Source organism: Aethalodelphis obliquidens, unplaced genomic scaffold (assembly GCF_003676395.1).
Source record: "Aethalodelphis obliquidens isolate GAN/ISIS:26980383/991018 unplaced genomic scaffold, ASM367639v1 scaffold4, whole genome shotgun sequence".
In the NCBI taxonomy this organism is placed as follows: domain Eukaryota; kingdom Metazoa; phylum Chordata; class Mammalia; order Artiodactyla; family Delphinidae; genus Aethalodelphis; species Aethalodelphis obliquidens.
In genome coordinates, this window is record NW_020837948.1 from 73,630,031 (window position 1) to 73,654,842 (window position 24,812).

The 24,812-nt window shown below is 42.8% G+C and overlaps 1 long non-coding RNA gene across 3 annotated transcripts in view; it reads left to right on the plus strand.

Moving 5' to 3' along the window:
* Positions 1-7,022: 7,022 nt before the first annotated feature.
* LOC113617528 (uncharacterized) overlaps positions 7,023-24,812 on the plus strand; it is a 60,564-nt gene continuing 42,774 nt past the window's right edge. For 2 of the 3 annotated variants that reach the window (XR_003431682.1, XR_003431683.1), the window contains exons 1-4: positions 7,023-7,137; positions 10,721-10,936; positions 11,116-11,246; positions 12,815-12,916. This is a non-coding gene — a long non-coding RNA (uncharacterized LOC113617528). Of the gene's footprint in view, positions 7,138-10,720; positions 10,937-11,115; positions 11,247-12,814; positions 14,088-24,812 lie in introns of all 3 variants that reach the window. The other variant, XR_003431681.1, reaches the window with a different exon arrangement.

A 24,812-nucleotide genomic window follows, 5' to 3' on the forward strand; every position in this document is an offset into this window, starting at 1 on the left:
ATGGGCATAGAAACCACATTCGTATCAGTCACAGCAGAAGGAATAGGAGCTGCTTGGGCTGCCTTCATGTATTTGGTTATAGTGGAAGGAGAAGATGGCATTTCCTTCTCCAGTGGGAAGCCTGGATGAGGAAGCATTACAGGGTAGTGGAGACAAGTGAGGGCCCTGGAGTGAGACATCATCCTGAGTGTGTCCCTGCATCTCTGTGCCTTTGCCTCCTTGTCTTTGTTAGGTTTTCCAGAAGTAGACCCAGTGATCAATCAGGTTCAAGTGCAAATATTGGGAGGTGATCTGAGAAAACACTGGTAGGGGAGTGGGGAAGTAAGCAGATGAAGGGAAAGTGGCCAATAAAAGCTGAGTTATCAAGCGTGTTACAATTGTGAGACCAGAGCTTCACCCTACTGGGGAACTCTGAGAGCCAGTGTAGACCACACACTGCAGAGCCAACCCACCTGAGGAGCAGTCCTCTTGGTCATTGGTTGAGGGATGCTTCTAAGGGGGTGTTAATTCTCTGGCACTTCTGGTCAAATATACTGCAGGAAAGTGGGCTCTGGCCCAGAGATGCAGGTGTGTCATGGGGGAGTCCTGCCAGCATGCACTAAAATGACGGGTATGAGAGGCGATGGTCAGGGCACAGGCAGCATCTGCTAGAGTCTTTGCCTAGAAAATGGAGATGATGATTGTATTTACCAGAGAAGGTACTTGTGAAGATTAAATGGTACATGGCAAGCTCTTAGTACGGTACTTGGCATATAACATTCAATAATGTTATTATTTTTTAATTTTTAAATATTAATAAAATCAGATCAATTTATGTTTGGTAGAAATGCCAAGCAGTGAGCTGTCTGGTGATAACATCTGGCTATGTCAAGGGAGGAGAGGAGGAGAAGCTGCCCATCTGTCAGCGATCTGCAAAAGTATCCCTGCACTGCATGAGAGGCTGAGCCAGGGGGCCTCTGAGGTGCTCTCCTACTCTGAGTTTCCATGGTTACTCAAACCTGTGTGCCTGCAGCAGACACATTTTATGCTCTTAGCCGCATGCCCTCCGCCCACCTCATTCCTGCTGCAGCTGTGCTGGGCAGGTCCCGGTGTTTCTCCTGGGAGCCCATCTCAAGCACCTGCTACATCTCTCTGCTTCCAGCCTTGGGGTTTTTTTAAGGCAGGGTAGATTGGATGTGTGGGGGAGTTAATGCCCCTGGGGGGAAGGGGATATGAAATGAAGACCCAGTCTTTATCCTCTGAGGGATGGTGAGGCCTGGGTAGAGGTGGTAAAACAAATGAAGTTAAAATATACTTGCTAAGTTAGAGCTCTGTTTGAGGTGCTCTGAGCGGAGCTGGGGTGGAGTGGGGATGTTTGAGAGAGGAGAGCTGAACTGTGAAGGAATTCCAACAGAAGCCAGACAGGCAGAGAGAAGGACAGGTTTTCCATTTGGAGAGGCCAGCAGGTGCACGGGAGTGTTGGAGGGAGAGCAGGGCCCAGAGTACATGGGGCAGGGAACTGTCGGAGATGGGAGAGAAAGGTAATCCGGGTCCTATGAGAAGGACCTTCCCCTGCAGGTATGGGGAGCTTCTGAGACTTTTAATCAGGAGAGGGACTGGATGAGATCTGTGCTTTGCTAAGTTTGCTCTGGCAGCAGTGGGGAGGGTAGACCTGAGAGAGGAGATGCTAGAGACAGGCAGTTCCAGCAATGGGGAAGACAGATAAGGACAGCCTGACCTAGGGCAATGGAGCAAGTGGGGGCTACGGTGATTTGCATCATCAGTACTTTTAAAGAACAGGAGTAAGGCGGTGGGGGAAGGGAAGGGAGGGAAGCAGCAGAAGGTTAGAGGCCACAGCAAAGCATGTGAAGAGAACTTCCCTGTCAGTTGCTTCCTCAAATGGTTTGCAGATGAAACAAGTCTCTTTTTCCCCCCTCCCTTGAAATGGGCCCTAGAAGGACAGTTCTGCATCCTTCTTTTAAATCCACTACTAACTCATACGCAGATTTATTTCTAGAAGCCTTTAGTTCAAGTGAACCAACATCAGCATCTTCTTCAAAGGTCTTTGGACAGAATATCAGATTCCTTGGCTGGGTTTTGTTTCTTGGTGCATGGAGCTATTTCCTACATGGTACGTGGAAAGATGTCTTGGAACGACATGCGTTGGAATGTGAGGGAAATAACGTGGACTCATGCCAGACATTTGCAATGGCCCCGATGAATGGGTTGAAGAAAGACTCTTGCCAAGTTCATCCTTCTACTTGGAGACTGGGTACATATCAGGTGCAATATAAATAGAGTCCTTTAGGGAAAAGTCAGGGAAGAGGGTCCTCCATTACGGATGAGCCAAAAACTGATACGTACCCCCTGCAATTACACAAAGACTGAAAGACAAGGCAAGGGAGAGTTATTTTTATCATGTGATCCACAGAACCCCAGAAACCCATCTGTAACAGTTTATGATTAGAAGAGTGCAGAGACACCAACCCTTGGAAACATCTATGTGATACATTCCGGAACAGTAATGTTGTATTTTACCCTTAATGAAATAATAACTATGCAGTAAAGGAAAACTTGTCTCAGCAATCCACTGATTTGTGTGCAAAGACAATAACTTTATTCTTGGACCTTACCATCCCCAGTTTTCTTAGATTGTGTTATTTTAACTCCAGATGTGCACAACATCTTGAAAATTACACTAAAGTAATAAACTGAATGTTTGATCTTGAATACCATTTTGTAATACATGCTTGCTTATGTTCGCAATGTAGAGAGTATTTTAATGATCTTTATGTATCTTAATAATTGTGCATTTGATGGAGAATATCATGGTCTGTAGCCCTGATGGGTCTATAAGTCCCTGTTGGCTCTGGTTCTACTTGTTAATTCTGCAGACCTTCTGGCCCTGTTTTCTAAACTGGGGTACTCAGTGCATTTGGGGGGGGATGGTAGGCAAAGTTAAGCAGTAAAAACAGCACATCTTCTTGTAGTGTGTTTATTTGATCAAAATTGAAAGAATACAGATACATTATGGAACAAATGTAAAATGTGTTTGTATTTCAGAAATAACATGAGATCACAAAGAAATTTTGTATCTAGAGCCGGTTGCTCAGAAACACTTCCTGGCCCTCTAAAACTCTGTACCCCCTCACTTCCTCACCCAAGTTTGCTTTCGCTCTGCTCTTGTTACAGGTGCTTCAGAGGAGGAACATATTAAAGCATTAGCCTTGGAAATTCGCTGGGACTGGAATCAGGATAGCCTTGTCCTGTCCACGTAGTAACGATGCTGCCGTGCGCAGCGAGTTTTAATGGTTCTGAGCTTTGCTTTTCTATCTGTAGAATGGAGATGTTCTTCCCTATCCCATAAGGTCACTAAGATGGAAATGTAATTAGATTGCTAATATCAAACTGGATTTTGGTCTTTAGTGAAATGAATATAAAAATTCAAAATATAGATCTTTCTTTTAAAGATCATTTAATTTAAAAAGCAGGCTTCTTGAAGACTGGGCCTGAATTTTTCTGTTTGCTCTTCCATAATTTTTACCTTGGTTTATTTCGTAATAGTGCCTGAGTTCTTTTGACACAAAGGCCCTTTGCATATTAAATACATTGAAAGATTTTTTTCCCTTCCACAAAGAAATACACTTTCTCAAAGCTCACTCCTCCAGTTCATTCTGATTTCTGTTCAAATGCCACTTCATTGGAGCGGCCTTCTGTGACCAACATATCTGCCCCTTCACCCCATCCCGACCCTCCACCCCTACTCTACCCCTGCTTTTTTTTTCTTCTCATATTACATACCACTCTCTGCAGTGCTATTGTATTTTTTGTTTATCGTCTCTCTCTTACAAATAAGAAACGGCTTGACAGGGGGAGGAACATGTCCATTCCCCCTGACCCTGCCCTTATATCCTTAGTGTTTAAAACAGTACCTGGCTCATAGTAGGTCTTCAATAAACAGTTGTAGAATGAAGCAAAGAATGATTTTTTTCCTCTTGATATATAATCCTTCAGGTCCGTCATGTCCCCGTATTTGATAGTGACATTGGAAGAAGATATTTCTTTCCTATAAAATACCAACCTTGTAACCCTTATGGGAAATGGCAGCTGATGGGAGACTTCAGAGCAGAGGAGAAGGGGAGGCTACGGGAAGTGGCGGGGACTGTGTGTGGGGAGGCAAGGCCCACCTCCCCTGGACCGTGAGATGGCTGTCTGAAATTTACCAGCTCTGGACTCGTATTTCAGCGGTGCAAATCCAGATTGCACCAAATTATCTCCTAATTTCTCTTAAAGAAGACAGAAATCGCCATTGTTTTTTTGGGGGGTGGGGGCTTTTTGTGTGTGTGTGTGCTACAGGTTCTTTGTTTTGTGTTTTTACATTTATTTATTTGTTTGTTTGTTTTTGGCTGCGTTGGGTGTTGCTGCGTGCGGGTTTTCTCTAGTTGCGGCGAGTGTGGGCTACTCTTCATTGTGGTGCGCGGGCTTCTCGTTGCAGTGGCCTCTTGTTGCGGAGCACGGGCTCTAGGCACGTGGGCTTCAGTAGTTACAGCACGCGGGCTCAGTAGTTGTGGCACATGGACTCAGTAGTTGTGGCACATGGACTCAGTAGTTGTGGCTCACCGGCTCTAGAGCGCAGACTCAGTAGTTGTGGCGCACGGGCTTAGTTGCTCCGCGGCATGTGGGATCTTCCCGGACCAGGGCTCGAACGCATGTCCCCTGTGTTGGCAGGCGGATTCTCAACCACTGCGCCACCACGGAAGCCCTCTCCATTGATTTTTTAAATGCTAGCTCAAAAAAAAGAAAATTGCAGGCCAAACACAATACTGGGTCACTTTTGACCTCTGAGGTACATACCTTTCCTTCTCTAGGAAGCCTGGAAAATAGAATAGGACACATATACATGCTTAAAATGTCCTTGATGGGTTCTTGCCCTCAGTGAATGGCTGGCTGGGTCCAGCAGGAATTTACATGTTATGCAGGGACCTGGGGCCACGAGCCCTAAACTTCCGATTCAGAGTTAGCCTGGTCCCAAACCGCCTTCCTGGGCTGGCCTCACCTTACCACGCTCCCTTCTGCAACTCCTCAGCACTTCCCAATTTGTTCCAGTTTGGTTTTGCTCTTGTAAATTTATTAGTCTTAGACCATTTCACATGCATACACACCCTCTTTTAAGCTCTGACAATATCCCGTTAAAGCTCCTAACTCAATAAATATTTACTGACTGCATGACTGCTTTCCTCAGTACACATCTTCTGTCAATTGAGCAGCCTTTACCGGCACTGAATTTCCATGATCCGTGCCTTCTTGCACACAGTTCCAATCCGTCCATGGTGATGTGAAGGCCCATTAACATCGATAGATAAGAGCCACTCTCTTTAAATTCTTCTACTAGCAGCAGCTCAGCACGAAGGACAATTTTCTACGTGAAAATGTAACTTTTAATGTTGGTATTTATTAGGTAGGAAATAATTTTATGCAACACTCATGTTCCATGAACTAAGTTAAAAGAAAGTCTTCAAAAATGAAAACAGTTCTTAGTTTAATAGCATTCATTCTCATCACAGGAAAGCAAAAGTGATGATGACCAGCAGCTTCCAAACTCTGTTAGTCAGGGTAGCCACATACAGCAACCAAAGGAATCCCAGAGCAGTCTCACCCCTGAGGTTGTTCACCTAGTAGTTTACTTAGCTTGTGGATGCTTCCCCTCCCGCCTGCAAGATTTCCTCCTCTCTGTCCATCCCCCCACACAACTCCCCGACAAATCCACTTAGCAAGTGACTTTCAATATCAATTGAATTGCTGGGAGGAGAGATTTTCCCTTACCGAAAAAAAAAAAAAAAAATCCGCCTCACACAGGTGCAATGGCCTGCCTTGATGAAGAAAGGCTACCTGGATGCCTACAACAGAACCCGTTTTTATACAATAACCCCCCGCTGCAATGTGAGGCTCTAGGTAATGTGATCTGTTTTCACACAGCCTAGTGTTAGGGTGCTACTGCCACTCACTGTAAAGGTTACTATCTCTCTTTTATTGTAATTACAAAAGCTAACTGCAAAACCCGAAACCTTGCTGGGAAATTGCCTACCTACACAAAGAACACAGAGACCCTATCGTTTCAGAGTTCACTTCTTTCCGAGCTTTTTTATAAAGGAGTTTTTGTCTGCCTTGCAAGGCTCAATCACGGAGAAATTGCAAATCCAGGTTAGCTGATGGCTTAGAGGGTTTCAATGGAGGAGGTGCTCTTTGGTGGTTTGCATAGGGGTGCTTTACACTTTAAGTCACAAAGTTAATTAACACTACAACCCTGATACATTTTAGATAGTGGGAAGGGGGAGGGGGGAAGGGAGACAGAGAGAGAGAGAGAGGGAGAGAGAGAGGGAAAGGGAGAGTTTCCTACTAAGTGATGTCTCCTGTTTTTTCAGATCCTATCAGCTTTCCTTGAAGGAGGCATTACAGTGCGTTCATTCTCCTGCTGTTTGCTTTCAGCACCCTCGGGCTCTAGGTTTGGATACTGTAATCACAATGCAGAGGGTGTTGGGAGGCACTTATTTTTATCCCCACTGCCAGCATCATCACAGTGTGTGTGATCCAAATTCACACTCCTCATACACGCAGCCCGTGGCACTGCTGGGGAGCCAGCTGCTTTCCCCAAGGCTGAGATATGGTCAAGGTTCTTGTCTTGCCTCATCAAAAAGGTGATAGCAAAAATGTGTGAGTGAAACCTACACTCACGGTAGCTTACTTAACAAATTTGAAACGTGTTTCAAACGTGTGATTTGCTCTTCAGTGGGAGCCCAGGATGAAGACTGCATGTCTGTATGTGTGTGTTTACGTGTGTGAACTTGTATTAGCTGTTGCAGACATGGTGAATGCTCTAGATGGGCTCTCCCTCTCTCCTTACTAACAGAAACTGGCTTTCCCAGGGCAGCAACGTGTTCAGCTCAGAGATCGAGTTTCCCCTGAGGTAGGTGTGGCCGTGTGACCAGGTTTGGGCTGGCTGGATGTGGGCAGAGTATTCTGTGGAACTTCCAGGAAGCCTTCTGCAAAGGGAGGGCGGGCGCTTTTGCCCTTCCTGTCTCCCTGCTGACTGGAAAGCTGATATGAGGCTGGCGCCCCAATTAGCGATGCTGGACCTTGAAGACACAGCTGAGGGTTGAGGTGAGGTACAGGAAGAGAGAAGGTGCCTCGGTCCCTGAAGCTTTTGCTGAGTTGTCACACCAGCCCTGACCTGCCTCCTCTGGTTTTTCCTTATGAGAGAAAATTCCTTTGTGTGTTTGGGTCATTATTTTTGTTGTCTCTGTCACAAGTAGCCAAATGCAATTGCTAACTGATATATCAACCTGAGGTTTAACGTTAACGAGGCCTGATTCGAGGGGTGAGTAAGCCCAGAGGACAGAGAATAGTGCCTGACACCAAGGTTGTGTGCAAAAAAGCTAGCTGTTAATGCCCCTTTGGGGAATTATTACATTTGCCAATCATCTCTGAGTTTACACTTTAATTTAGGAATACCCATTTTAATTCAGCTTTGTGTTGCAACTAAAAGGGCTCTAGAAGAGTGTCGACTCAGCTTGGTTGTCCTAACTGATATGTTCGACCCACGGAATTTGAGTGTATGTTAAGTTTCTTCATTTATTCATTCAGGAAATGTTTATTCAGTGCCTGTTTTGGGTGAGGCACAGCTTTAGATATCGGTGCGGGTCCAGGGGGTGGTTATATAAAGGAAAATGAGAGGGAGACTGGCTTCAAACTTATAGACTAGGGAAGGAGAGAATTAATAAATAGTAATAACAGCTAATGTCTGCTGAGCACGGATGATCAGCTGCAGTATTTTACCTGTATCATCTCATTTAATATTGATAACAGCCCTTTGAAGTACACAGGTGCTCTTATTTTTCTAATTAAACAAGCAAGGATCTAGAGGTACAAGGAAATTAAGTAACCTGTGCAAAGTCATAGTGAGTGATGAAATTGGAAGTTGCAAATGGTATTTGTGTGCTCTTAATCACTATGCAACAACTATAATAATTCAGCAATTTATTGAGCCCATTTTATGTGCAAGACCAAACATCGTGTTATAAGGCAGTGGTTCTCAAAGTGTGGTCCTCGGACCAGCAGCTGCAGTGTCATCTGGGAAACCCTAGAAATGCAAATCATGGGCCTCACCCCCAAACCTGCTGCATCAGAAACTCTGGGGTAGGGCCCAGCGAGTTGGGTTTTAACAAGACTTCCAGGTGATTCTGATGCCTGCTGAAGTTTGACAACCACAGTGGTAGGGGATGAATAGATAGGTGAGACTAAGTTTGGAAGAGGGTAAAGCAGGTATATAAATAACTATACCTCCAGGCAGATAAGATGCAGAAAAGACTAGAATCCTATTGAGTTTGAGTTTCCTGCCAGATTTTCTGATTTTTCGAGAGAAATTGGAAGCCAGATTTTGATGGGAAATCTCTCAACTTTATCATTGGAGTCAAAATAAACTTTTTAAAAAATAAATAGGCAAAAATAAAACCTGTCTGCAAGGCAGGCAGCAGCCTGTGAGCCCTGCTGAGGACAGTGGAGAGGCATAGAAGCTTTCAGTGGTCTGCCCAGAGCAGTCCGAGAGTTAATTTTCCTAAAGGCATTGTGGGAACTGGACTAGAGCTGTAAGACGTGAATTCACTGTATTGGTTTGCTAGGGTTGCAAACAAAGTACTATAACCTGAGTAACTTAATCAACAGAACTGATTTTTCTCACAGTCCTGGAGGCTAGAAGCTTAAAATCAAGGTGTGGGAAGGCCTGGTTTCTTCTGAGGGCTCTGAGGGAGAATCTGTTCGTTGCTCTCTTAGATTCTAGTAGCCCCAGGCATTCATTCCTTGGCTTGTAGATGCAAACTCCAACCTTCCGTCTTCACATGGTATTCTCCCAGGCTTCACATGGTTCTTTTCTTCTAAGGACACCAGTCACATTGGATTAGGTGCCCACCCTACTCCGTTATGACCTCATCTTTACATCTGCAATAACCCTATTTCCAAATAAGGTCACATCCTGAGATGGTGTGGGTTTGGACTTCAACATATCGTTTTGGGGACACAATTTAATCCCCAAACATTCAATTTTAGGTAGTGTAATTCAATAGTTAAGCTCTTTGTTTTCCTTATAAGTGGAGGCTAATTCATTAATTTTTTCCTTGTTCCTTTCTATGGGAATTTTTAAGAGGATATGATATACCTTAATGACATTTTATAGTCAATGTGTAGTTATTTGAGGACTTTACAATCAACTGGGACATGGAGCTAATGGTAAAGCAAATGACCTTTGCCTTATGCGAAGTAAAACACACAAAACAGAGCTCATTTAGAAGATACTTGAGAGGCTTGTGATTTTTGAGAACTTGGGTGAAGAAAGGCTACTTTGATAGAAATCCAAATATTCTGTTTGGCTTAAGGTGAGGTTAAGGCCCAATGGCTTTAAAGGGTCCCTCGAAACACTTGTAGTATTTGATTAGAGTCTGGCTAGCCGTGGAAATATGGGGAATTTTAAACATGGGATGATAAATCCAGCAAAATTTAGGAGCACACAGACAAGATTCTACCTCTCCATGTACTTTGTTCCCCAAAACTAATAGGAAAGTCTGACACAAAAGTCAAAAGATAGGCTCATGTATTCTGAGAATGTCCTCACTCCTCAAGAGCTGGAAAAAATATAAAAAATTTAATTTTACCTTATTTTAAGACATAATCTTCAATTGTATACTTCTAGATTTTTGCATATATTTTTCCCTGTCTTTTGTGTGTGCACACCTCCATGTGTATGTTTTGTATAATTGAATCCAAAGTCAACCAGCTTAAGCCTAATGTCTGAATTGACATTAAAGATTTACTGCTTTGGAGGATTTCTTTGAGGATTTCTAAATTGAGAGGACAATACTTTTCAGCACTATCCACATTTTCATTTATCCATTTTCTAATGTTTTTATTTAAAATAACATAGGTAAAATGCATAAGAAGGGTTTAGTTTAACCCCCCCCCCCTTTTTTAGCTGAAGAATTGTTTTTCAAAGGAAATCCAACATGTAAAAATAGATGTCAGGGGAGTTGCTCTGACTGAACCAAGAAGGGTTGAGGGGTTACCTTCCAGGAGCTCCACCTGGGACCCCTTGGAGCATCATTTGAAAATCACTCCCATGAACTATTTGCAGAAAGAAATGCCGAAGTCCTAATAAAATGGTTACGATGCCAGTTGCTGGCCGGAAGATAGCAGCACAGCACAGTAGCTTGAAATGTACGTTTCTCAACTCACTCATTCCATAAATATTTGTTGAGTGTCCCAGGTTCTGTGGCTGTGTGAAGTCTCAATAATGGTATATGAAATATAAATTAAGGGCTTGGGAATTCCCTGGCAGACCAGTGGTTAAGTCTCTGCACTCTCACTGCTGAGGGCCCGGGTTCGATCCCTGGCCGGGGAGCTAAGATCCCACAAGCCACGCTGCCTGGCAAAAAAAAAGGGGGTCAAAGTTTGGCAGATTTGCTAGTTGCCTTCTATGATAGTCAGCCTCCAAGATGGCCCCCAACAATCCCCATCTCCTGGTATTTGTGGCTTCATGCAAGCCCCTGCTACCATGTGCCAGGGTGTTCTGTGTGAGCAGTAAGGAACAGCAGAAGTGAAGGAATGTCACTTCTGAGATTAGGTTCTAAGAGGCTGTACTTCCATCATGGGCATGTTGCATCTGTTTGTCGTCGGTCTCTCTCTTTCTATCTCTTAGATCCCTTACTCTGGGGGAAGCAAGCCTTGTGAGCAGCCTTATGGAGAGGCCCACATGGTTAGGAAATGAAGTTTCCAGCCAACAGCCAACAAGAAACTGAGGCCTGTCAACAGCCATGTGTGTGTCCTTGAAATGGATCCTGAGCCTTCAGTGACTACAGCCCTGGCTGACAGCTTGACTGTAACTTCATGAGCGACTCTGAGCCAGAACCCTCAAGTAAGCTGCTTCTCCATTCTTCTACCTCAGAAACTATTTGAGATAATACATGTTTGTTACTTTAAGCTGGTAGTTTTGGGGAGGGGTAATTTGTTATACAGCAATAGATAACTAATTCACCTACTCAAAATCTCTTCTTTCTTTTCTTCTTTCTAACAAGTCTCAAATTTCTTTCAAAGCATCAGTGTGCCCAGAATAAAAACCAACCAACGAACCAACCAACCAAACAGAAGTTACCCAAGAAGAAAAGTGGGACTCAATCTACAGAATCAGAGCACCTTGGGTCTTGGCTGCTGAAACACAAAACAAAGTAAAACACTTTTCTCAGTTGTATTTTAGACTCATACTTAAAACAAAATAAAACAACAACAAACATTTTTGACTCCTCTGGGGAGCTTGAGTGATGAGGAAATCATCAGAAACTATTTCTGTTTGTCCCTCCCTGGTCCCCATCCCAGGAACCAGACTATTGAACTTGGCCAAGAATAAATGGAACTTGAGTTTCAAAACCTTCCTACCCAATAATGTTTCAAATTTGTAGCCTTTGAAGACTGTGAAGATGTGAAATGTAGCAAACTGAATTGAACATTTACCAACAAGTGTTTGGAGAATTCTCTTGCCTTTTTGAGCAACTGTTTATAGACATGATTGTAAGAACCGTCCTTTTTATTCTCCTCAGTAACTGGGGTTGCCCAATGTCTGAAGCTCTCTTATCTGCCCAGACATTCTTTGATCCACCCACCTTAAACAGAACAGGAAAAAGGGTTTGTTTTCATTTTGTTTTTAAGCATTGTCACACCCTAAAGGAAAATTTTTAGGTTGTGTGTTAGACTAGACAAATTAAAAACATCTAAAACAAAACAAAACAAAACAAAATAAAAAACATCTAAAAACAACACCTCAAAATGTGTTTATAATTTAATGTGGAAATGAATAAAAAGTGGATTCAATTTTGGGTTAAAAATTAACAAAAAATTGTCTTACTGGGGAAACTCCTTTTTTTTTCACATTCTTCTTGTTCTCTTCAGTTCCTTCCTCAACTTTTCACTGTCATTTGAAATTATAATTAATCTGCTGAACTCAATGTCTATTAAAATCAACTTCTTGTAACTGTTAAAAGTCTTCTATATTAGGACTTTAAAAAATAATATCAGCTCAGTTATTTTGATATTAAAATATTTTGGGGAGGGGGAGATGAAGAAGATCTGTAGAACAAAAGAAACTGCACAAGAGATCATGAAAATTAAATTAATTTCCAGTTGTGTAGTAATCATAAGAGAAAGCAAAACATACCTCCCAGAGAAATTGTTATCATATATGCAATCATTTCCCTTGAAATAACATAAATTAACAAGGGAATCTGAACTTTTAATCAGTTCTTTGGCATTTTCGCAGTATGTGGTTATCTAGTGGTATATTCTTAATAGAGGAACTATTAAAACTTTTGGAGCTAAATTATGTCGAAAATATCACACTTTACTTAAAAAATACATAAGAATGAAGAAATGGAAACTGAATACGAACTAGGATTTCTGAAACCTAATCTGAATTGAAATGAGCTAGGAACATAAATTTTGGTTGCTAGGTGAGGACTCACATTGTTTTACTTTGAAATGGGGACATGAACCCTTGATACAATTTTTTTTTTTAATCACTTAGGTAATAAAAGGACCTCTCACATTGATCATTCTTTGATCGGCCCAAAACCCAGCTTCAACTTCCTATAATGCTTGGAGATAATTCTTATGGCCCAAAGTAAAAGTTAGTAGAATAGAGCATTTCCAGGTTGTAATGTTAAATGTATTGATATGACACGTGGTTGCCGCTTTTCAAATGTAGCTATGAGATTCTAACTCTGCACTGTAACTTGTGTTACAGTTTCCAGTGGAAAGGAAGCCATAACCTAGATTGTGAGACGGATTTTGGTGTCAACCCTGAATAAAATCTTGGCTTTACTACATTTTAGTTTTGTGACCATAGGTAAGTTAACTTCTCTGAGACATAGTTTCTCACCTGTAAAATAGATATAATGGTATTTTGTGAAGATTGAATGAGAAAATATGTAAATCACCTGCTTAACAGAGGTCATTTCCCCATTGTCCTTTTCCATTACTCACAGTATTGTAAAGCTGTAACATTAAGAATTCTCACACTTTACAGTTCAAAGTGCTTCCTCGGGATTCTCTGGAGTCTTTCTTCTCTCTTGATCTCCTGTATCCTTCTTCCATGGATGTTCTTTTTCAGGCCCGTTTTTCCCTTCTTCATGCTGCATTCAATCTCAATACTATTTAAACCTCTTATCTTGGTTTTTTCCACACACACACCCATGACTTTCTTCCCCTTTTCTTCTCTGCAACCAAATGACTGCTTTGATCCTTAGCGCTTTCTCATTCTCTAAGGACAATTCAGGTACGTATATTTCTTGTAAAAACATTGTGGTATTATAAATACTTTTCAAAGAAAAAAAATCCACTCATGTTGTTTTTCAGTCCCTGTCATATATTTACATTAAAAAATGCGTTTTGTACATAGCCAAGATGAAGCTGTCCGTGGGATGGTGTGGTGCAATGGCTAGAGCACAGGAAGAGAGAAGCTGCTTCCTCTTCTGCTCTGGTGACCCTTGTGGGTCCATTTACTTCTCAAGGTCTCAGTTTCTTCATCTCTAAAATGAAGAAGTGGGAGAGATTACTCCTGAGGTTCCTTCAGCTCCGAAAATATTCTAAGACTTGGTAGTTTTATAAAATGGGAATGTTCTTCCAATACTGCCTAACCCGAGAGTACAGCTGACCACAGTATCGTTATTGAATTTTTTTTCCCTCAGTTCCTGTGCATGAGTGCAGAAAATAAGCAGGAGATAGAACCCTGCAGGCACAGATAGGAGTACTTTCTGCCGGGAGGATAATTACCTCTTGGCCTTCTACCGTGGGGGCCTATTGATCTCGAGCCACACTGATGCTCTCGGATGGCTCCAGGTGGGCGCTCTTGCTTGGTTCCCCTTATCACAGATCTGTAACTGCTCTACAATGAATCTGTGAAACGGCTGGACAAGATTAAAGCTTCAAGCTTTGCCCTAGAAGAGAACAGATCTATTGGTCTGTGCTGGAGACAGACCCCAAATATCTCTGTGCTGCAGTGAGAAGCAGAGTACTGGGTATGTCAGCTTTGGGGGATGGAGGGGAGAAGGTCAGAAGTAAACATGTTAAGAAAAATGTCCCCATTTATCCACTTCCTGGTTTGGTTTGTTTTCAGAGTATTGTCAAATGCTTCCCTTCCCCCTAATGACAGTGAACTGAAGAGCCAGCAGGACAGAGGTTTCTGTGTTAAGACATGAATGTGAAGTCTTACTGTATTTTGAGTGCTTAAGGAAAAGCTAATGGGAACTTTCCAGGGAAGATGGTGGGTGTTATTAACATGGAAATATGTATGAGAATTCCTAAATGAAGGCTTTATAGGGTGGAGTTGGAAGCTAATAAGACTCTGGCTGGTTGGGGGTGGGCAGGGTGTGGGACTTGTTGGGAGTGGGGAGAAAGGGTAGGGAAGAAAGCCTTCTTTTGGACTCTGGGGACTCCGTGGGCCTGTTTAAAGGGCCTAGAATGAAGGCTGGAAGGGAGACTGAGCAAAGCAGGGGAGGTGCTAGAGAAACTAAAATGACTGTAGCACAGGAGGGGGGCCCCTGGCCAGGGCAAGAATGGGAACCTGCAGCTGGAGGTAGAAAATACTAGGAGTTTTTGTTTGTTTGTTTTGTTTTTTGTTTTTTAAAGTAATTCCTGAAGGTAAGGGCCACACTGGGAAGGACCTATGGATTCAAAGGAAAGTGGGCTCTAGGAGTCCCAGCGAGTGGCCTCAGCTTTGAACCTGTGGCAAGCCAATGGGCATAACAGTCAGCTTGGTTCCCCCGCCTCCAGGCCTCTAACCTTTGCAGCTAAGGTCACAGCTGTCCAGTTGGCCCAAGGCTCTGGAGCCAACCCTGTTTTTACAAAGCAACTAGAACTGAGAGCTCTAGTCTATTGCCATCATGGTGACAAGGCTTCTCTTTTTACTGCAGGGTCTGCTCTGATTTGTAACTGGCCTTTTGTCTTATTTCCTTTTGCCTAAGCCTCTGTCTTGGGTCCTAGGATCTGCCTCTTTTTCTTATAATGATATTGCTAGCATTTGATTAAGCACCAGCTATTGTGCTGGTCCTCATACTCACTATCGTATTTAATAACCCTATGAGAAAGGTAATATTATTCCTATTTTGCAGATGAGAAAACTGAGGCTTAGAGTGTTTTTTTTGTTTGTTTGTTTTTTTGCGGTACGCGGGACTCTCGCTGCTGTGGCCTCTCCCGCTGCGGAGCACAGGCTCTGGACGCGCAGGCTCAGCGGCCATGGCTCCCGGGCCCAGCCGCTCCGCGGCATGTGGGATCTTCCCAGACCGGGGCACGAACCTGTGTCCCCTGCATCGGCGGGCAGACTCTCAACCACTGCGCCACCAGGGAAGCCCTAGAGTGTTTTATTTTATTTTTGTTGTTGTTCTTTTGCTTGCCCCCAGTCATGGATCAGAGCCAGGGTTCGATCCAGGCAATTTATAGCCGGAGCCCAGTTGTGTACCCACCATGCCACCCTGCTTCTATATTCAGTCTCTGCCTTGGTTCTTTGTCTGCCACTCTGATTATACTGGGATGGGCCTCCTGTATGTTCTTCTCCTTTCAGTTTTGCTGCTGAACACCTTCAGCATGTCTGCCTCCTTCATCTTTCTTTAGTGATGCCCCGCTCAGTGGTCTGCCTACTTTCTGGGTCTTGACCATTTCATGTATACTGGTCCTGCTGCTTATAAAGAATGCTGCTGGTGGCCCCTGAGATTTCCTATGAGCCGTGACTGAATACGATTCTCTCTTACTCTTCAGTAGAGTCTAGTCGTGCAGGTGTAGTCACTGCAGACAGACTGGAAGCAGAGTTTGGCTGGATAAGATGAGCACTCAGGGTGTGAAGTTGGCTGGAGTGTGGATCAGGGCTTCAGTAGCCCCAGCTAGAAATGAGTTGTCCTGGTTTGATGTCTAGATGAGCTGGGGAAGGACCTCTTCCCCTTTAGTGGTGAATTGGGGTCATTTATTGGAATCTGTGGTGTGGCTTGAAAGATTCTGCCCTTCAGCTTGAGTGGGGCCTACCTTGGAGCACGGTGCCTGATGCTACACTCTGACTTCCTGTTTTGGTTAGGGCAGAGGTTCTCAACCTCACTACCCATCACAGCCACCTGCAGAGCTCCTGAGAACGGCTGAGCCCTCTACTCTATCCTCAGAAGTTCAGTTTCAGATGACCTAGGGTGATCTCCAGGCATCCATGGTTTTACAAAAAAGCACTGCAGGGGATTCTAATGCACAGCAAGGGTTGCTAACCACTTATGTGCTGGGTGATTCTTGGCCTGAGGGTATCACCAGTGAACGGGAGCAAAGCAGCGTAGCCTGGGAAAGAAAGATGTCTTTAGTGTTGCTTATCACCATGAACCCTGAATATCGTGGGATGTAAATCTGATCAAAGAAAGGCCATATAGGTTCTTCAAGTTGTCTGGGACTGCTAGAGGAAGCACACCATGTGCTTGAAAAGTGCTGTGGTCCAGGGATTTAGAGAGGATGCTGGAGCTAGAAGGCTCCTCTCTGGGGCTGGGAGCTGCTCAGCTGCAGGGTGATTGAGGGAAAAGTTTTTGATTCTATCCTAAAGTGGCCCCTAGTTGCCCTGAAGCCTTGGACTGCCGTCCAATGAACTGCCCAAATGTGTTAAACTCTTAAGTCCGTCAGAATTGCAAAGGCAGAAATGCTGAGGAGAGGCCAAGTAAAAGCATAGATCATTATTTAAAATGTGGTGGTCTTTGCACGATGGCTGTGATGATCCACATTTGATACAAAAGCAAAAGAAAACCAAATATGTTTTAAACAAGATTTAAGACACACTTACAAGGTCAAGGGCTTTCTTAGCAGAAAGATGTCTGTGATGTTTACTTGGTTTTGCTCAGATTTTATTTTTTAATATTTTCAGTTCCTGTTTCTTAGCTTTTATTTTTAAGCCTGTGGACTTAAAATGGTCAACCTTAGGTTAAGTGGTGTATTTTCTTTTGATCAAAGTTTTGAAATAAAACAAACTTCTGTGATTAAAAAGAGTAAATCTCTGATCACTTTCATGTCAGACAAGGGGTCTCTGCCCATCCAGAGCTCTGTGACTATCAAGGCAGGAGTGTGCACTGCTTTATCTTGTTGGACCTCATCTTTAATGAGGGGGTTGGAATTGGTGACCTGTAACCATGGAATAAAGGCTGACAACTCTTGAGCTACTATATGTCAGACGCTACGCTAAATTCTTTACACGGATTATTTCATTTATTTCTTACCATGACCCTAGGATGTAAGTACTATTTTTATCACTGCTTCTGTTTTAGAGATTAGGAACAGAGGCTTAGAGAGATTAAGTAACTTTTTGGAGGTCACACAGCTGGTAAGTGCTAGAGCTGGGATTCTGAGGCCAGACCCGTGTTTATAATCACTATGCTTATATTATCTCCCTAAAGAACTTTATCACCACTTCATAAAATGAGTTTTGCAAGGCCAGCCCTCTGTGAACCTGTTTCCTCCTAGGCAGATTGCCTCTTCATCTGGGCTGTGAGATGAATGGCTACACCTGGTCATGACTGGCCAACAGGCTAAGATTATTCCAAGTGTAAATAACTGGATAAGACGGACTGAGATTAGTTTTTCTTGAGAACGTGAATGCAAGACTATGAGCTGAAATGAACACTGCAGAATGTAACCAATTTATTTTACTTAAGAGCAATTTGCTAGTACACTCATATTCATAGCAGCATTATTCACAGTAGCCAAGAGGTAGAAGCAACCCAAGTGTCTGTGACCAGTGAATGGATAAACAAAGTGTGGTATATACTTACAACGGAATGTTAGCCATAAAAAGGAAGGAAATCCTGACATGCTACAACATGGATAAACCTTGAGGATGTGACAGTACATGAAACAAGCCAGCCACAAAAAGACAAATACTGCATGATTCCACTTATCTGAGGTGTCTAAAGTGGTCAGAGTCCTAGAAACAGAAAGTAGAATGGTGGTTGTCAGGGGTTGGGGGAGGGGGAAATGGGGAGTTGTTTAGTGGGTACAGAGTTTCAGTTTGGCAAGATGAAAAAGTTCTGGAATGGGTTGCACCACAGTATGAATATACTTTACTGAACTGTACATTTAAAATTTGTTAAGATGGTAAATTTTATGTTATGTGTATTTTACCACAACAAGCAAAGAAGTAGCATTCCCCTATAATGATCAGTGTGCTGAAAATAGGTCTTAAACCAAAGTAACATTACTGTCACAGAACTCTAAACAATATTTAACGACGCCTTATTATGTCAGGAATTGCAAATATAGATTCTGTTATTTTTCTTGAATGTTAATTTATTACTCTGAGTTTATGGTGCAGCTATGAGGGTTAAAGGGGATGAGAATTATACCTACAACATAGGGATTATATGATACATTTAAGGCAGTTAGCATGGAAATCGCACAATAAATCTTAATTAGTATTATTGCTATTGCTCTCTTGAAAAATAAAATATTTGGAGCAATGCAAAAAAAAAACCCAATTTGCTAATTATTATGAGAAATACATAGTTTTTCTAATTTAATGACACCTAACAGTGAACAACCATCCACCAGACCTTTCAGCTCTAAAACTGCAAACCTGTGATTATCATACAACGATTATACCGCTGACTGCATGGTATGTTTCTGAGGGACTATGGCTTTTTCATTACTGTTCGTATAGGCAGGATGGGAGTCTTTATAATATTTGCACAAGGCAGTATCCCACATTGATTCTAGAGAAACTGGAGACAGGGACTGTGAAGGATTTTTTCGGGCTGGGTTTTGTCACCAGTTGGCTTTCTGTGGAGAAGGCAGTGCAGTGCGGGGACCTGGGCTGTTCTCCCAGTTCTTAATGGCTGGGGGGCATGGTGCACAGTCCAGTAACTCTCCGAGCAATTCACTTTTCTCATCTGTGAAAACATACCGTTGGACTAGGTGAACATTGTGTCTCTTAACCTGTCCCTACTCCTTCTGTAGACATACCCTCAGAGATCTGGGGGGACTGTCCCCCATAGGGTCATAGGTATGCCCTTAGGGTCACATAATTAGAAATGGATTGGCCTTAGAAACTTTTTACTTGGATGAAGAGAACTTGTCAATTATGCTTCAAGACTTGTCTGGATTGGATAAAAGGACAGCAAATGATAATGTGAGGACCAGAACTGTCTTTTTGGATAATTTAATACAAAATTATGCCATGCCTTCTGTATAGATGAGTGAGTAGAATGAGCCTTCCCAGGTAAACAGCCATTTCTCTGAAAATCGAGGTGGAAATGCATATTCAGCTGTTCACACTCCAGTAAATTGTAACATGGGGGACGTGTCCCATGGTTGTGTCTCCACGTTCCTACAACAGCAGCAGCTCCTTCTAGAATATATGCCTTAATGGACTTCATTCAGGGCTAATGAATTCAGGCTTAATTGACTGGAAGACTGTTGAAATTTTGTGTGTGATTTTAAAAGTCACTGAATAAAAGATTGGGAGGGAGCCATAAGAAACTGTCTAGTTAATTACACCACAAAGGCGGGATGTCTTAATTCCCCAAAAGCAAGCTGGTGAGAAGATCTCAGGTGCAAGTTGTTTATTTGCGAAATGAATGAGAGAACAGGGAGAGAGTGGCAGAAAGGCAAAGGGTATCATGGCTGCTGCGGTGGGCAAAGGGCCCTGATGACACTGGGGTTCTGAGAAGCATATGGGGTGTCTCCAGGATTGTCCTTTGGAAAGCATTTCTCCAGGTCCCCATGGCCCATTGGTTGAGGACTTCCAAGCCAACTTGAACATGGGCTGAGTGGGCTCCTGCACTTTCAGAGGAAATCATGAGGCAGGAAAGCAGAAAATTGGCCTGAGATTCATGGAACTTTCTGCCAAAATGTGGCTGAAATCAGAAGTGGGCTGAGGGGATGTGATATGGGTGCCAAGAAATCACCAATCATGTTTTCTACCCTTTGTCCTTGTGGCTTATACAGGAAAGGCAGTGTGGTGTAGTGGTTAACCTTGTGCGGCTATAGCAGAGCATCTGGGTTTGAATCCTGATTCCACTTTTACCAGGCACATGTTCTTGAGCAAGGTACTTAACCGCCCTAAGCCTTGGTTTCTTCATCTGTGAAATGGGGCTATTGAAATCTTCCTTGAAATATTGTAGGGATGGATTATATTATCCAGGTAGAGCACTTAGCAGCCAGGTTTGACTCTCCCAGGGCCTCACAATAACTTAGAATAAGTTAATCAGAAAACTTGTGTAAGCTATTTAGTCAAAATCGCAAATAAGGTCAGACTGATATGTTAGTACTGGAAGGGATTAATGGTCTTAATTAGATGGCATGGAAGTAAGAGTTTTCACCCCCTCATCTAGGATGGATTTGGTGGATTCCATAGAAGCCGAACAAGATGACTTTTTAAAGTATAGATTTGTATTCCTACCTTCCTCAGGAATCTGCTAGTTTTCACGGTTGATGACATTCCTTTAAGGAACCATATCCCAATGAGCCATAGGACATGAAGAGCTGTCCTGGAGGTATGGCCGCAGGCCCTTTAAGTCGAACCTCCAAAATCATTCTCACTGTGGAGAGGTGCCTATACCTTAAGGAAACACACCTGGTCTTTTCTACTAGATTTTTGGGTTTTGTTTATCGTGCAGTAACCATTTTCCTCCATTGGTAGGGGAAAGTGAATCTGGAGAGGCTGGTTTAGAAAGGGCAAGGCTAATGTCTTTATGGCCATAGACCCCTTGCAGAAACATCACAGATGTGGCCGCAGGAAGCCAGTGATTGAAGTGAAAAGCCCAAATTTAATTTTGAGCCTGATGTTCAACCATTTTTCCTACATTGGGAGTTTTTATAATGGAAATTAGATATGAGGTGTTTTATCAATTGAGGAACATTTTTGTATTATGTAACTGCCTCTGGTTATGTAGGTGACTGAGGGACTAGGAACCCAAGAAGAGGGAGGAAAGTTATGGTCCTGCAAAGCCTGGGAAGATGCTGCTGTGTGTCACCCTGGTGAGCTGTTCTGCTGTTTGGTGTATACTCCTTTGTCCTTTGGTTTAAGATTAGGGGCTCAACAAACAGAATCGCAAAATAAAAGACAAAGGGCATGGAGAAGACTGTGAAATTCCTGAGTATGTGGAATGCAACATTTGGGTGTGTGTTGTCATCGTTGATCAATGGATATATACATTTTAGATTATGATAATAACATTTACTTATAACTATGGGAATTCCTCTGTTGTTGGTTATTGTGACTGAAACTTTAATCCTAACCTTAATACCTTCCTCTTCCACAAAAACAAGTCTTTTAATATCACAATTTTTGGCAAACCAGGTTATTTTTAGGAATCTACATATCCCATTATAGCAGAACAAACAGTAGTGTTGAAAGCTCTGAGAGTCTAATTCCAAATTACTATGAAAGCTTCGATCTGTTCTTTGTTTTGGTTTGTTGTTCACAGTGATCCTGCCCATGTTTATTACCATTTATGAACTGTGTTACCATCAAGGTATGTTAGAGTGTAGTGGTGACTTGATCTGTGTTCTAATGTTGAGAACCATCTCCATAAAATGTACACTCACTGACCTGGATGTGATTTTAGTTTCTGTCCACCATCTGCTTTTTTTTTTTTTTTTTTTTTTTGCGGTACACGGACCTCTCACTGCCGTGGCCTCTCCCGTTGTGGAGCACAGGCTCCGGACGCGCAGGCCCAGCGACCATGGTTCACGGGCGCAGCCTCTCCACGGCATGTGGGATCTTCCCGGACCGGGGCATGAACCCGTGTCCCCTGCATCGGCAGGTGGACTCTCAACCACTGCACCACCAGGGAAGCCCCCACCATCTGCTTCTAAAGCAAAACAGAGAAAGAGAAGGCACTGCAGTAACAGAGGTCAGGGAAGACCGTGGCTCCATGATGTGTAGTGCTGTAAGGGAACGTACTTCTGGTGATGATCGTGAGCTATTGAAGGGAAGGCCACATGGAGCAAATGAACCACTGGGGAGGGTGTGAGCACCTACTATGAGCTCAGCACTTTGGTAGGGGATGCACAAGAAAGCACAAGTGGTCTGTCTTCCATGACCTTCAAATTTGGGCGGAAAAATAAACCATGCATGGTTGGGGAGTCATTAAGCCCCTATGCAGGGCTCTGTGGAACTGAGTCCAAATGAGTGATGTGCCCTAGGAATTCAAAGCCAGGAGGCTGTCACTGTGGGCAGCACGGGGAAGGATGGGAAGAGTACCGTTAGGCACAGACAGGAGGACCAGAGAGCAAATTCTCCGGGAATTATTTTTCAAGAAGTGATATGGTCTGGAATTTTAACGAAATGAGTTCATCCTACTGAAGGTGCACTCCAGGAGAAAACCAAATCTTTGTGCATGGGGTCGTTTCAAAGAAAACAACAATCACCCCTCTTGTTTTGCTTTATCTGCTACTGGTATAATACCAGCATGACTCATAGAGGATTTTGACTTCTTCAGGTGCTTTTGGTTACACTGGCCTTCTACTGATAGCGTGGGAGACTGGAAATACTGCCTTTCTTCTGACAAAAGCATTTTTTCCCCATGGCCAGCTCTTCTTGAAATGACACTTCTTTCTTGTTTATCCATGGCTGGAAAACTACTCCTTGCATAGGGCTTCTTTGATAATGATAGCAGTTTTATTTGGAGGGAAGTTGTTCACGGGCTAAGAACTCTATCCCTTTATTTGGATTTTCTTATGTAATGTTTTTCTTTTGTTGCCTATGTTTGTACTTGTTCTTCCCTTCTGTACTTTTGCTCTTCTTGGTGGGATTGTCTGTCTTGGATTTTTGGCTTCTTCTGTAGTTCCATTTTTAGGAGAATTATCTTAGAATTCCTCATGTATGAGATATAGCTTCACTTTTCTACCTTTACCTTGTCAAATCTGAGGTTTCTGGTCCAATGCAAAATGGTACTGTCACTTTGGAAGGCAGTTTGGTGGTTTCTTTCAAAGCTAAGCATACTCTTCCCATACAATTCAGCAGTTGTGCTCTTTGGCATTTACTCCATAATTTGAAAACATATATCCACACAAGAATCTGCATATGGGTGTTTATAGCAGCTTTATTCATAACTGCCAAAACTTAAAGGCAACCAAGATGTCCTTCAGTAAGTGAATGAATAAGTAAACTGAAGTACATCCAGACAATAGAATATTATTCAGTGCTGAAAAGAAATGAGTTATCAAGCCATGAAAAAACATGGAAGAAATTGAAATGCGTATAACTTAAGTGAAAGAAGCCAATCTGAAAGAGGTTACATACTGTATGATTCCAACTATATACTGTTCCAGAAAAGGCAAAAATATGGAGACAGTAAAAAGATCAGTGGTTGCTAGGGGATAAAGGAAAGGGGAACGATAAATGGGTGGTGCACAAAGGATTATTAGGGCACTAAAAAGATGCTGTATGATACTATAATGATGGATCCATGTCCTTACACATTTGTCCAAACCCATAGACTGTACAACACCAAGAGTGAACCCTGATGTAAACTATGGGCTTTGGGTGATAATGATGTGTCCGTGGAGGTTTATCAATTGTAACAAATGTACCACTCTGATGGGGGAGGTAGATAATGGGGGAAGATATGCATCTGTAGGGACAGGAAGTATATGGGGAAATCTCTGCATCTTTCTCTCTGTTTTGCTGTGAGTCTAAAACTGCTCCTGCTGCTGCAAGAAAATAAGTCTTTAAATATGAAGGAACATCCAAGAATACCACTGATTTGGAGAAATTTAGTAAAGAGACTCCCGTATAAGCTTTGAAAATCATGTTATTCATATCTGTATGCAATGCCTTCCCTAGAATTTCTTAACTCACAATTTTACTTTCTAAAAAAGGTTCTGGCTAAATGTTTTCTCAGCAACTGATTTTTTTAAAAAAACAAAGAGGATAATAAAGGCTTTTAAAACTCCATTATAAAAGCAACATATCCTGTGCAGCTCAGGAGTAATAGTTCAGGAAGGGACCCCTCCAGTGGCAAGTCTACAACTCGCACGGTCCCTTCCACTGGTTATTGGAGGGACGCTTGAAAAGTATCTATAGAAGCATTGGATTTAATATTTGTAGTTAACAAACTTTATTTTGGTTTTAGATATCTGTAACATGCAAAATATGGTAGGTTTTAGGTGTAGATTAAATATGACATATTTTCTATATAGGGCTGGCAAGTCTAGTAGACCCAAAAGAGGATACAAGGTACAAGTGGGCATATATATCTATCTGCGAACGCATATATAGTATGGACATCTTTCCAGTGGACTCAGAGGTGGACCTTGGCTGTGGACCCACAAGGAGAGATGCTGGGGGCTGGCCATGAAGGGGAGGGGCGTTGAGATGAGGGAGGGAAAGGAGTGGGACAGCTTTCAAGCTGGACTGCAGAGCCGAATGGGACAATGACAGGCCCTCTGAGCCTCCAGAATATAGATCCCCCTCCCTCCCTTCCACATCCCCCCACCCCCCCACCCCCCCACCCCCCCCCCCCACCCCCCACCTCCAAAGCACTGGAGAAGAGGCTCCGTGAGTGAGCTGCATATTAGGTGACAGGACAAATGGGCAATTGACTTAATCTCCCTGACCTCCAGTTCCTTATCTTTCCCATGAAGAAGTTGGATTGAAGCTGTGAATTTTCAAACTTTTCTTTTTTAAGAGTGATGCTTTTTGTTTTTTGCAATTTTGAAGTAAAAGATAAAATATCCATACAGAAAAATTTTGAAGGATGAGAAACAAAACATTACTAGCATCCGAAAATTTC